This window comes from Rhinolophus sinicus, chromosome 16 (assembly GCF_057876585.1).
Source record: "Rhinolophus sinicus isolate RSI-liver-muscle chromosome 16, RSI-T2T, whole genome shotgun sequence".
Lineage (NCBI taxonomy): Eukaryota > Metazoa > Chordata > Mammalia > Chiroptera > Rhinolophidae > Rhinolophus > Rhinolophus sinicus.
In genome coordinates, this window is record NC_142516.1 from 22,360,756 (window position 1) to 22,375,313 (window position 14,558).

The following is a 14,558-nucleotide window of genomic DNA, read 5'->3' on the forward strand; positions in this document are numbered from 1 at the left end:
ATTAACCATATGTCCTGTGACCTCAATAAATTCACTTCTTCTAATAGGTTTTCTTTTTTCTTTTCTTTTTTTTTTTTTTTTGGTAGATTTAAAAAAAATTTCTACATAAACAGTCATGCCCTTTGTGAATTAAAAAAACAATTTGACTCCCCACCTCCACCCAATCTGCAGGACTTTTGCTCGCTTTTCTTGCCTTATTGCTCTGGCTAGGACCTTTAGTACATGAGATTAGAAGCATGAGAATGGACGTCCTACCAAAATGAGTCTGGGAATGAAGCCATAAATGATGGCCACACAAATGGAATAAGGGAGGCAAAAGGAAGCAGAAAAGGAGACAGAGAAGGAGGGGCTACCGAGTCAGAAATGCACCATGATGACTCTCATCAGCATGGACAGAAGACAAGCCTTTGCAATGAAATATCTGCAAGCCCCTATTTTCATCATTTTGGATCCAGCCCAGACCATTGCATGACCTAGAGTGATGGATTCCTACAAGATTTTTTAAGCAATTGTTAGGTACTTAGTCTCTGCTTCCCAAGCACATTGTTTCTAATTATAAAATCATCATGGACACAACTTAGGAACATTTGCTGCCCAGGAATTTTGATTTCTACCATGTGGTGTGTGCTGCAGTTGAGTTTCTTAAACTGACTGACTTATCAATATGGCAGAATCAAATCCACTCAAAGACTGGCAATTTTTTGTGAGCTAGAGGTCATCTAATTATTTTCACTCCTAGGACTTTATTTTCCTTAGGCCTTAAGACATCCTCAAAAAGTTGAGTTTACCTAGACTTTTCATGTACATTTTTGTTCTTGTTTCTCACAGAGATCCAAGTAAGCAAAGCCAAGAGCACCCGTTTTTCTAGTTGAGGAAACTGAGGCTCATAAAGATGAATGACTTGCCCAAGATCACACACAGAACAAATGGTAGAGTTAAGATTGGAACCCAAATTCACCCTCCAAAGCATAGATTCTTTCTTCAACTTGCTACGTCCTCGCAGAGATGATGCAAAGACTCAGACCCTGAGTCCAGTTTGATGAAATACTGGGAGCTGGGGATTGGCTAGACTCCCAAACAAATTATAGCAGATTGTTACCCTAATGAAGGATCAGATCCATTGATGCCACACGGCACAAACTATACTTATCAATTAATTAGTACAAATAGGTCAGACTTGGTCAACTTTTCACCTCAGCAAAATAGAAACCAAAGGTGTTTATGAATTTTCTGCTCAAGATATTCCCAAACTCTTCATAAAACAAGAGGGTTAGGAAAGAATCTAAGACTTTAAGTAATCGGTAATATGAAAATAAAATGATTTTGAGAAAAGGAATGGCTGATGAAGTGACAGGGGTCTGATTAAGTCTTTGTATACTGAAGTTCTAAGATATCAGCATATGAAATATGTGCATTTTCTCAAATATGACCAGCTCTTCTGACCTCACAACTTTTCCTCGTGTTTTCCTCTCTTTCTAGATTTCCCTTCCTTCCATTGACCAGTGATGAACTCCTACTCATTCATCAAGATCCAGGTAAGACCATATGCTCAGTGAAGGCCTCAGTGGTGCCCAGAGCATTTCCTATGAGCGTTTCCTCTCCCTTGTCCATCTTTCTAAGAAATGAGATGTAATATATCTAAATATATTTAAACTATTTGTATATGTATAACCCTTCACATGGGTTCTTCAGGCAGGAGATTGTGTCTTAGTCTACTCTTCACTGCAGGTCCTATATAAATGCTGGCACAGAGTAGATTGTCAAAGACTTTTACAGCAAACAGTGAAAAAATTCACAACCCTGGGAAATTCTTCTGTTAAATATACCCTATGTAACTAGGGGGGAAAAAATCCTCATACATTTGCATATTGTCTTTAGGTTATATGCACCACTAAATAGAAATAAATGTCATCATTTAATAAGATTTCTCTGTAGAACACCGCCACTACTTATAGAATTTATTGACATGTAAGATTACATATTGCCTTTGGAATGCACACCATGAAATAGAAAAGTAAAAGCTAGGAAAATGTGTGAAAATGGGAATATGTTGGTAAAAATACTTAATTTCTAAGATTATATTTGAATATATTTTTATTCAAATTAATGATCCTAGATCACAAACTAAATTGCACACTCATCTAGATGACAACTTAACAGATCCAGATATAAATTTTGACTGTGCCACCCATTCCTGCCTTTTTGAGCCTTGTTACGTCTGTTATATGGAGGTAATGCATACCTGCTCAAGTAAAATTTGTTTTTGAGGTTCAAATTTGACAATATTCCAGAAGTATTTTGGAGATGTCATCCATTTGTCATTCATATTATTTTGATGTAAAGATGCTCAGTACTCCTCAGTCAATTCATAAGTTCAACCACATGCCAGCTAAAATTCTAATGGAATTATTTTTGAAATTTGATGAGATATTATCAAGTTCTTCTAGAAAAATAGCAGGGTAAGGTGAGTCAAGATCACTTTGGAAAGAGGAATAGTGAAGGCATACCTACACCGTGATGCAGGAAAGTACATTATAAATCTAAAGTAATTTAAAAAAGTATTAGTACAGGGATAAGGCCTGGCAGACAGACAATACACCAAATTGTAGAAAATGATAAAAATGGAATTTCAAATTATGAATGAGAGCAGAGGATATTCAGTGAATGGTTTGGCACAATTGGCTAGTCGTTTGGAAAAATGATACCTAGTGCTATGTCTTAGGCATGGCTCTGCATACTTTATACCAATTAACATTTTTAATTTTCGCAGGAATTCCATCAGTAGATTCTATTATTATCAAACCAATTTTATAAATGAGGAAATTCAGCCAGACAGGCTAAGTAATTCCTCCCAAATCATACAATTAGTCAGGAATAGAGCTGGAATTTGAACCCAGACAGTCCAGAGTCTGGGTTTGTGCTATTAACCATTATGCTAAACTGTCTCCCAGCCTCATGCCTTGCACCAAAATACGTTTCAAATGAATTAAAGTTTAAAAAGTAAATTTAAAACTAGAGCAACATATAAGTAAATCTTTGTATAATTTTGGGATGTGTAAGACATTTTTAAATGACATTAAAATAGGAAATTATAAAAGAAAAAATGATAGATCTAATCATGTAAAAATTAAAAGTATCTTAATGAAATGAAACCCAACCAACAAAAATACAATTACTGAAGATTACCCCAAACAACCAAACAACAACAAAACAAACAGTAAATTATCACCATCAAATGGCAGCTTGGCACATGTGCATGTAACGTATATGGTCAAGTATTAATAGATCAGTGAATAAATAAAGAATGCAGTAGAGGATTGGTGAATTAACTCTGGTACATCCACGCACTGTGGAAATACACCATTTTTAAAAATGACAGTGTTGACTTATTTATTGGCATGGAAATATGCCAATGATATGTTAATTAATAGAAAATTATAAATTGCACTATGATCCAATTTTGTGGGAAAGAAAGAATGTGGGCACTTGCGTGTTTGTATGTTTGTTGGTGTACGTATATATAGGAAAAAGCCTTGAATGGTAAAATTGAAAATTCCTCTGGGTAGTGTGGTTATGGATGAGTTTTCTCTTTTTCTTTGTACTTTTATTGATTGGCAGAAGTCCTTACAATATGCATGTATTTCTTCTATTATGAAGTGCGCCAAGCCTTTAATTATCTTTTTCCATAAAGTTACTAAAAGAGGAGTATTCCAAGAGTATAATAAATTTATATATTTATAAATCACAGTAATTTCTATGATGTTTTTTGGTGGAAAGCTTATGGCTTGGGGAGAATGGTTTACAGTAAAAAGCCAATGAGACCATTTAAGTTATTAATCTCTACACTTAAATTGGATTGTGCTCTGAGAATAGTGACCTATACAATTCCTACTTTGGGGAATTTATTTTGGCTTTATTTTTGCGGTCAAGTATATGATCTATATTTGTAAATGTTCCATAAGATCTTGGAAAGAAGGTATATGATCTGTTTCTTCCCCTGAAATCATTATGTATAAAATTAATGTAACTTTATTATTCATATCTTCTATAGTCCTGGTTTTTTTTTAATCTACTTGAACGGCCAAGGTTGGAGTGGTATTTTAAAGTCTCTGCTAGTTGTGTTTCTGTACATTTTGCATAGTATTTCTAACATGTGCATTTTTATTCTTGAAATCTCTGTGTGCTGTGCTTTTTATTGATATGCAAGGACATTCCCTGTCCTGTTTAACTGCTTGCTCCATATGCTCTTTTGCCTGAAAATAATATCGTGACTCCTAATTCTTCCTTATTTGGACTTGTTAAAATGAAAGTGTGCCTTCCGCTGTCTTTGTGTTTTTAATTTTTTTTTTTTTAATTAAATTTATTGAGGTGACAATTGTTAGTAAAATTACATAGATTTCAGGTGTACAATTCTGTATTACATCATCTATAAATCCCGTTGTGTGTTCATCTTTTAAAATAATTTAGTACTTTGGATTCAGAGGTGTCTCTTAGGGTTTGGTTTTGACTTCTGACTGTTCATATTTATTGTCTCAAATTGATATGTTTGGTCTCATTTCTATGATATTCTTTCTATTATGCTTCCATACTGATTTATTGCATGAGAGCTTCATTCTCCAAAGTGGGTGGATGCATATACCCCACTTGGCTTACAGATCATTCATTGGAGACTCAAAAGAAAATATTATGTTTTTATTTAAAAATTAAGAAAGATATTAAGCTTTACTAATATTTATTTTCTAAAGATTTTTATTAAAAATATAGCTGACGTGCAATATTATATGAGCTTCAGGGGTACACCATAATTGTTCAACATTTATATATCTAAAGAAGTGATCACCATGATAAGTCCAGCAACCATCTGACACCAGTCTATGCTATCACAATATTATTGACTGTATTCCCTATGTTGTATATTACATCCCCATGACTTATTTGTTTTATACCTAGAAATTTGGGCCTCTTATTCCCCTTCACCTTCCCCCTCCCCCTTTTTAATTTTTCAATTACAGTTGACATTCAATATTATTTTATATGAATTTCAGGTGTAGAACATAGTGATTAGACATTTATATAAGAAATGATCCCCCTGATTAGTCTAGTACCCACCCTGCATTATGCATAGTTATTGCCATATCATTGACTATATTCCCCATGCTTTACTTTACATCCCCATGACTATTTTGTAACTACCAATTTGTACTTCTTAATCCCTTCCTCTTTTGTTCACTCACCCCTCAAACCCCCTACCATCTGGCAACCATCAAAATGTTCTCTGTATCTATGAGTTTGTTTCTGTTTCGTTCTTTAGATTCCAAATGTAAGTGAAATCACATTAAATCTGTCTTTCTCTGTCTGACATACTCCACTCATCAAAATACCCGCCAGATCCATCCATACCACCACAGATGGCAAGAACCCAGTGCCATCCATGGCCAAGCAATATTCCATTGTATATATGTACCACCTCCTCTTTATCCATTCATCCATTGCCAGACACCCAGGCTGCCTCCACATCTTGGCCATTGTAAATAATGCTGTAATGAACATATGAATGCACAGGTCCCCTCGAGGTAATGTTTGGGTTTCTTCAGAAGTGGGATTCTTTGTCTCTTGTTATAGCCTTTGTTTTAAAATCTATTTTGTCTGGTGTAAGTATGGGTATCCCAGGATTTTTGTTTGTTTGTTTGTTTGTTTTCCCCATTTTCTTTTGAAATGGAGATATCTTTTTCCATCCCTTTACTTTCCATCTGAAGTGATTCTCTTATAGGCAGCAAGCATATACAACGGTTTTGTTTTCTTATCCATTCAGCCCTCCTATATCTTTTGATTGGAGCATTTAATCCATTTACATTGAAAGTAATTGTTGATAGCTGTGTAGCTATTTCCATTTTATTATTCATAATTTTGGTAGTGATGAACTCCTTTAGCTTTCACTTGTCTAGGAAGCACTTTATCTATCCTTCGATTGTAAATGATAGCCTTGCTGGGTAGAGTACCTTTGGTTGTAGGTCCTTGCTTTTCACCACATTGATTATTCTGTGCCACTCCCTTCTGGCATGCAAAGTTTCTGTTGAAAAATCAGCTGACAATCTTATGGGAGCTCCCTTATAAGTTACTAGTTGTCTTTCTCGTGCTGCTTTTAGGATTCTTTGTCTTTAACCTTTGCCATTTTAATTATAATGTGTCTCAGTGTGGGCCTGGTTGGGTTTATCTTGTTTGGGACTCTTGGTGCTTTCTGGGCTTGTATGTCCATTTCCTTTACCAGGTTAGAAAAGTTTTCAGTCATTATTTCTTCAAATACGTTCTCAATCCCTTGCTTTCTCTCTTCTGCTTCTGGTACCCTTATGATGCGAATGTTGTTATGCTTGATGTTATCCCAGAGGTCTCTTAAACTATCCTCATTTTGGGGTACTTTTTCCTTTTTGCTGTTCCTATTGGGTGTGTCCTGCTACTTTGTCTTCCATATCACTGATTTGATCTTCTGCTTTATCTAGTCTGCTGGTGAGTCCTTCTAGTGCATTCTTCATTTCAGTTATTGTATTCTTCACTTCTTACTGGTGCCTTTTTATGGTTTATATTTTATTGTTTATGGTTTATATCTCTTTGTTGAAGCTCTCACCAAGTTCCTTGAGTATCCTTATAACCATTTTTTTGAGCTCTATCTCTGGTAGGTTGCTTGCCTCCATTTCATTTACTTCTTTCCTGGAGTTTTCTTCTGTTCTCTTATTTTGGATGTATTTCTTTGTTTCCTCATTGTGGCTGCCTCCCTGTGTTTATTTCTATATATGAAATACATTTTCTATATCTCCCAGTATCTCAACTTTATGTAGGCGGTACCCTGTGGGGCCCTGGCATAGTCTCCCTGGTCAATTGCTCCTGGTGCTCCAGGAGTGTCCCTTGTGTGGGTTGTGTGTGCCCTCCTGTTACAGTTGAGCCTTGATTGCTTTTGGCACATCAGTAGGTGGGATTGATATCCAGGGTAATTGGATGTGGGGTTTGGCTACTTTCACAGCTTACAGGCTGCTGTGCAGACGACTTACCCCACAGAGTGGGATTTGCCCCAGCAGGCTCTAGTGCCTGCTGAGACCACCCTATGTGTTTGCTGCTTATGAGCTAATTGAGTGGTGTTCTGCTGTGGTATGAAGGCAACCTCCATGTATGTCAGTTGTGGGGCCTCTTGGGAGGGGCTCTGGTGCAGGCTCAGGTCACCCAATGCCTGTGACTGGCCAGGGAGTACCTGGTAGTAGCTACAAAGCAATCTGCAGTTATTTGATGCCTGTGCTAACCCTGGAGGCTTGTCAGAGAGATTATGCTGCGAACCAAGGGATGTCTGCGAACCAGTACTAGGCCTGGGATAGCTCTGCATAAAGCCAGGACACCCTGAGGCCTACTGCCACCTGCCAGCTCCCTTAAGATTCAGCCACTGATAAAGCCTCGTGTGGTACCCAAGTTGGCTAAGGCAGGGTATCAGAGAGTAACTAGAGTGAAAAGAGTTGTGGTCACCAGGTTAATGTAAATTCTGGTTTGGTGCCAGTGCTGAGCCTGGAACTACTCAGCAAACCGAGACTAGTAACCACCAAGCTGTGGCTCAGTCACTTGGATAGTTTTCCAATAAAGTATGCAATGCGGGTGGGGTTGGCTGCTGGTGAGAAAGTGCCTCCAGTGTTGGGGAAGTTTGGTGAAGTGGGGTCCCAGTGAGTCAGCAGAGCAGAGCAGTGGAGCTCACCAGACCAATCAGATTCAGATTTGGCTGTAAGCCTAGGGGGAAGGCTTAATACATGAAAGATGGCACCTGCCTGCTGGCTGCACGGGAGGAAGACCCCCACACAGAGAAAATGTCTGTTGTCCTCCAGCCCTTGCCTCTGGAGCCACACCCCTCCAACTGTCACCTGTGTGTCTCTGACGCCCACGAGTAACCGTCCCTCCGCTGGAGCCCAAGGTGAGTGCCTCAGAGCGAGTGAGTCTATGCGCACAGGCCTTTTAAGAGGACGCCTGGATTTTGGCCACTTTCTTTCCTACTCACATGGTCAGAATCCCCACTGTTTTTCTCAGCCAGATATTATGGGGGCTCCTCTTTCCAGCACCAGTACTCTGTGCTGAGGAGCCTGGTGTGGGCCTGAGGTCACTTGCTTCTCCATGGGGAGCTGCCATGGCTGAGATATCCCTCCTGATTCTCAACTGCTACACGGAGGTTTGGGACTTGCCCATTTCCACGTATCGATGTAGTTTCTTCTTTATATCCTTAGTTATAAAACTTGCGTTCAGCCAGACTTCAGATGGTTCTCCAGGTTGATTGTTCTATAATTTAGTTGTGATTTTAATGGGTTCATGGAAGGAAGCAAGCACAGTGTTTACCTACTTGGTTATCTTGGGTTTCCTCAAGCTTTACTAATATTTACTATAAGTTGATGCTGGTATGTTGATGCTGGTATGGGGCACATGTAAGGCAGACCCACTCAATTTATTCATAGTAAACAAGGTAGAAGAGAGTGAATTTCACATGTCAGCATGGATGACAGTGACACTTTTACATTTTGCTCACTTTCTTTGACTCACTGGAGTTTAAGTATGCTAAGTAATTCTAGGGTTACTTCATTTACTTTTATCTAAGCTAATTTATAAAATTGGCAAGGATCTTAAAATGATTCCTGAAAAAAAAAATGCAGGTTTAAGTAAATCCCTGATGCAAATACAAAAGAACAATAATAGCAACCCTCTCTATCTTCTTTCCATTCCTCCCCCACTCCCCCCAAAAATGGCCTAGCCAATGCTTTCCTTTTTTCCTGGCATGAATTCACCATCAGCCACATTCTGAGGTAATAGAGAGTGTTTTCAAAACAGATGTTTGGAAATATTTCCTGGTGTTTCCATTGCTATCTGATACATTGCTGAAAGTGATATAAGTGATACACCTATAAAAAAACAATCTCTCATATCAACACACTTAAAAAAACTTGAAATATAATTTTTATACTGCTTAAGTTATAGAGAATTTTAAACCCATTTGCTGAAGCATAAACGTATAACATTTACTGATTCCTTTTTAAGAACAGTTGATGATTATCACAGAAAGTGGAAATTTACTACCAAATTTCAACAATAACAAATACATAATTGGTGGAACGACTAGGACATGTGTCGTGATTCTTAAGGGTAGACAATGGCATGCTTCTTCAGCTTGAATTTGTCTATGTCTGTGAATGATCTTATTCAGCTATTACAGTCGTGAAAAACAAATTTCAAATAAAAATGGACCCAGAATCGCACTTTTGAGTTGCTGTGTTGTGGAACCAAGATTTTCAGAAACATTGAGAACAAATTTAATTATTCCGTTCTCGCTAGTTTATTGTTTTAGTGAAAGAAAGTAGTTTTGTGTTATTAATAAATGCAGTAAAATATATTTTAAATTAATATTAATTTTAGGTTCCTCTCATCCTTTTGATGATTCTATTACTGTATATTCTATTATGATTCATATATACATGTACATACAATAGTACATGTATTTATATGTGATTATTAAGAAATCACTAGAATGGGTATACATTGCTCAATATCTCACTGATAAAAGATATTTTTGTTTAGTCTATATTTTCCCCTTTAATTTTTTAAAAATGTATTTTAACTATTTTCTGATAATGAGAATTAAAGTATATTTGTTTCCATTGCATGAGAAATTTAACATACTTGTATATATCTTTTCTCGCATGTCCTAATTTTTATTGGTAATGATTTGTGATTTTGACTGAAATTATTATTTTTATCATGTACTCTGTTTCCCCAAAAATAATACCTAGCCAGACAATCAGCTCTAATGCATCTTTTGGAACAAAAATTAATATAAGACCTGGTCTTATTTTACTATAATATAAGACTGGGTAATATAATATAATATAATATAATATACATACTATAATAAATATAATATAACAAATACAACATACTAAATATATAATAAATTATAATATAATGTAATATAATAAAATATAATATAATATAATATAATATAATATAATATAATATAATACCAGGTCTAATAATATATTAATTTTTGCTCCATAGGGTGCATTAGAGCTGATTGTCCAGCTCGGTCTTATTTTTGGGGAAACATAGTAGCTTCTCTTTTAAGAATTATTAACATCTGTATTATGTTTTAAAAGTGTTTTATAATGATTTAAACAATTCTGTGTAATTTCATTTGCATCACTGAGGGTTTTCTACCACAATTTCCACATTCTTGAATTTTCAGTTTTGTTTATGTCTTGATTAAATCTTCAAGTAACTTTTATTTGTATATGCTTTTCTGGAAGCATAGATGGATGATATAATTTCCATGTTTTATATCCCTCAGTATAAGTTTTTCAGACTCATATGCATAAAGCAATTATTTACTTGTAGGATTCTTTATCAGTCTTTTCCCCTCAAAAATGTTCTTGGTATACTCCATTGTTTTCTGGAAGTTTGCAATACAGAGATGTCTGTTTTATCACTGTCGTGTTTTTTAATGTTATTTTCCCGAGTTTTATATTCTGTGGTTCTTCTGCTGGTTTCTCCTGGGCTCATTCCTATGGCTGCAGTCACCCGCTGCTCACCTGGGCCTAGAGGGTCTAAGATGGCCTCCAATGGCTTCATGCACAGTCTGAGGCTTTGGTACCAGCTGTTACAGGCTCTTTGTCCATCTAGTCTCTCTGATGACCTAGGCCCCCTTCCATGTCAATGGTATTATTCAAATAGGTGGGGACAGGATCTCAAGGTCTAGGTCTAGAATTCACACGATACTTCTGAACCACATTCTCTTGATTGAAACAAATCACAAGACCAGCCAGATTCTATCCACCTCTGGTAAAAGGTATGCTATTGTGATTAATAAGAAGACATATATACAGACAGTCTCCGATTTGCCATGGTTCCACTTAAATGCTTTTTCAACTTTATGATGGTATGAAAGCTATATTCAGTCATTAGAAACTATAGTTCGAATTTTGAATGTTGATCTTTTTCTTGCTAGTGATATGTGTATGAGACCCTTTCATGATGCTGTGTAGCAACCAGCTGCAGCTCCCGTCAGACATGTACTCATGAGCATAAGCAACCCATACTCTACAGTGGGTGGTGCTGCCCGTGTTTTTTGTGTAGGCTGTGCTAAGCAATGATTTTTAGTAGGGTAGGTGTAGTAAATGCATTTTTTATTTGAAATATTGACAGCTTATGATGGGTTTTTGAGGACATAACCCCATGGTAAGTCTGGGAACATCTGCATTTGATCTTCGTCGCTGTTCCTGGCACAGAGCACATAAAGGCTTGGGATTCTCCAAAGTGATAGTGTCTTTTTGTATGCTAATGAGGTAACTGGTATGAACCTCAGGATAAGGCCTGCTTGCCAGGTGAACCAACCGTGTGGTTAGAGGGTTGGAACTTTCAGCCCTGTCTCTGGACCTCAGGGGATAGAGGGGATAGAGATTGACTTAATCACCAACGGCCAATGACTTGATCTGTTATGCCTGTAATAAGAAGCCTCCATAAAAATCTTCACTGGGATTGAAGAGCCTCCATGTTGCTAACACATGGAGGTGCCGGGAGGGTGGCCTGCCCAGAGAAAGCTGGCAGCTTTCGCCCCTCCCCCTATACCTTGCCCTATGCATCGCTTCCACCTGGCTGATCCAGAATCGTATCCTTTTATAATGCACTGGTAATCTAGTTAGTAGTGTTTTCCTGAGTTTTATGAGCCTTTCTAATAAACTATTGAAACCTAGGAGGTGGTTGTGGGAACCCCCTGGTTTATAGCTGGTCAGCCAGAAGCACAGATGACGACTTTGACTTGTGATTGGCGTCTGAAGTGGGGGCAGCCTTGTGGGACTGAGCCCTTAACTGTGGAATCTGATGCTGATTCAGAACTGAGTTGAATTGTGGGACATCCAGTTGCTGTCCGCAGAGAATTGGAGAATTGCTTAGTTTTTTGGGGAAAAAAAACCCCCACACATTTGGTGTCAGAAGTGAAGTATTGGTGTGAGTGTACTACAGTATGGAAAAACAGTTTCCTTTTAGTTGGCGAAGAGAGTGTAGAGAGGAAATAGTTTTTTCTTTCTAAAGGCACAGCGAAGTCACGTTGCAAAGGGGCATGGATACTGGGAGGGAAGGAATTTGCAGCCATTAAATAATCTACCACACCAACAAACTCTAATACAAACATAACAAATAGCAGTTCATTTTTTTCCCCTCTACTTGATGATTCAGGGTCTTATGTTCCTTCCATCCCGACAACCTCTGAATCCTCTGTCTTCAGGCAGCCATAGCAGAAAGACGCATAGAGAAGGCACATTGACTTCTTAAACACCCTAGACCAGGAGAGATGCTTCACTTCTGCTCATATCCCTTTGGCAAGAGCTATTCTTATGGCTGTATTCTGATGTGAAGGGACAGATGCTCCCCAAAAGTAGTAATGGAAGGGGGGACTGTGAATTTTTGATGGACAATTAGCCATCTGTGCCACATTCAACAACTTTTGGTTTTTTTTTAGGGTTTTTTTTTTTACTTTCACTACTGACTCGGTTATCAGAGGTGAGTTCAGAAATCCTCTGGAATCTTTCTGTGACACAAATGAGCATATTTGCATTCTTATTTCTTAGAATAAATATTGCAAAAGAAGCATTTTATCTCTTCAAGGTGATTTTCTTGTTTGAACCTGCAGCATCTTTTCAGGACCTAGCACCCGTCCCCCCTCCCCCACACACACCAAAAAAAAAAAAAAGGCCCTGTTTGGGGTGGGCTCCCACTCTTGAATTGGCATCTTGCTTCTGTTGTGAGCACTTTCTTCTTGAGGTAGCTCCTGGTGCAAGGAGAAAGCCTAGCATTTTGATTGCAGAGTTTTCCTATCCCAACGTCTCTTTTCACCCCCTGCGAATTAGCTGGTCTTACAGGAATTGCCCTTGTTATTCCTTCTCTGTCACAGGGAAATCATGAATGGAGTCTAAATGGTGCCTTCAGTTCATTACCATCAGCCTATAAGAAATATACATCCCCTAACGTGTTGGGCATATGTATGGCATCCTTCCTATTTTCCAACGCTGATGCTGGTTTTTCCCTACTTTTATATCCGTTGGTCATCCCATTCGACTGAGGGTGGAGGGCTGAGTGTTCAGAGCCTGCACTTACATCACCCTCAGATGCAGAGGAATTACGCAGTCTTACATTGAAATGCTTGTGGAAGTTATATGGCCTGTGATACCCGTTTCTTTAAAACACCTTGTAAACTTGCACTTTTGCAGAACTATCATAAATCTGTTTAATTCAACAGTTTACACTCAGTCTTCCAGTATTCCACTTCGAGTGAAGCCTTTTTCTGCTTGATTGAAACTGCACTGTTGGAAGTTGTTAAGAATACCATTTGTTGCAGCCAGATTTCGCCATATCTGATCATCAAAAACTGTGATAGCTCACACGTGTATCCATTTAGCGAGTACTTCCTGAGGCTGCACAGCTGGGCCAGAAGTGGTGCTGAGCTCTGGGGTGCAGGCACCGGGAATGGCGCCTCTGCCCTCAAGCTGCTCACAGTCATTGGGGAGCAGACAGTAACTGAATGAGTGTGATGATGTTTTAGAATTGGAACCATCGTGCTTTTCTCTCCCCTCGTACCTGGGACCTTTCCTCAGTGGTTCTCATGCTGACTCGGAGAAACAGGATCAGAAGGGGCAGAAACAGCAGGTGGGCATTTCTTTTTTTGTTTTTTAACCTTCAACATTGGCTTGTGAGACCTCAAAAAGCAGGCTTGATGAAGCAGTGTGTACATTTTATGCCAACAAGAAATTTCGAAGGAGTTCTCTATCTCATTTGTGGCAGGCGCAGGGCTTGGGGGAAGGAGGAGAAATGACGTTGAGGAGCTGGGTGGTGTGAGATGGAAGGTCAGACCTGGGCATCCATGTGAAGGATGTCAGGGACCACGCAGTGATCCTCTAAAACTTCTTCAGCCCAAGACCTTGTGGGCTATGAGAAGTACCCTCTGCCCTCTTTCCCGTGGCTTGGGACAATCACACATCCCCATAGGCTGAGGGTTGTGACACCCCCACCCCCCAAGAAGCAGTTGATATGGAAGAAGAAGCCTCAGGGTTGGCTTTAGGGCAAGAGCGGGCAAGGCTGACACCCACTCCTTCTTCACAGATGATTGCAATGTGCGATTCTGAAACAGATTTTTATGTAAATGACTATTAAGCAATGAAAAAAGGAATTGGTGTTGAAAGGGGCCTGCAAGGGGGGGCTTCACTAACAGTGACGTTTGACATGCTCGACTCACATCCTTCTGGGCGAGGCCAGCAAGGGGGTGTCCCCGATCGCACAGGTAGAGGGAAGATGGTTGTGGGGTTTTATAGTAAGGTTGTTTTTGTGCTCAGTATGAAGACACTTGTATTCAGCAGAAGACTTCCAAATGTATTTATAAGAAAGATTTTCTGAGGCGTATGAATCAAATCATGGACGACCAAGTGTTTAACAACAACCACCTTAATTAGAAAAATAATTTCATGAAATCTGTATCATCCTGGAAAAAGCTAATCTGCAAAGCA

General features: G+C 38.6%; 1 long non-coding RNA gene across 1 annotated transcript in view; it reads left to right on the plus strand.

Annotated features, from left to right (window-relative positions):
• Positions 1-1,477: 1,477 nt before the first annotated feature.
• LOC148754975 (uncharacterized) overlaps positions 1,478-14,558 on the plus strand; it is a 347,388-nt gene continuing 334,307 nt past the window's right edge. The window contains exon 1 of the long non-coding RNA XR_016019266.1: positions 1,478-1,535. This is a non-coding gene — a long non-coding RNA (uncharacterized LOC148754975). The remainder of the gene's footprint in view (positions 1,536-14,558) is intronic.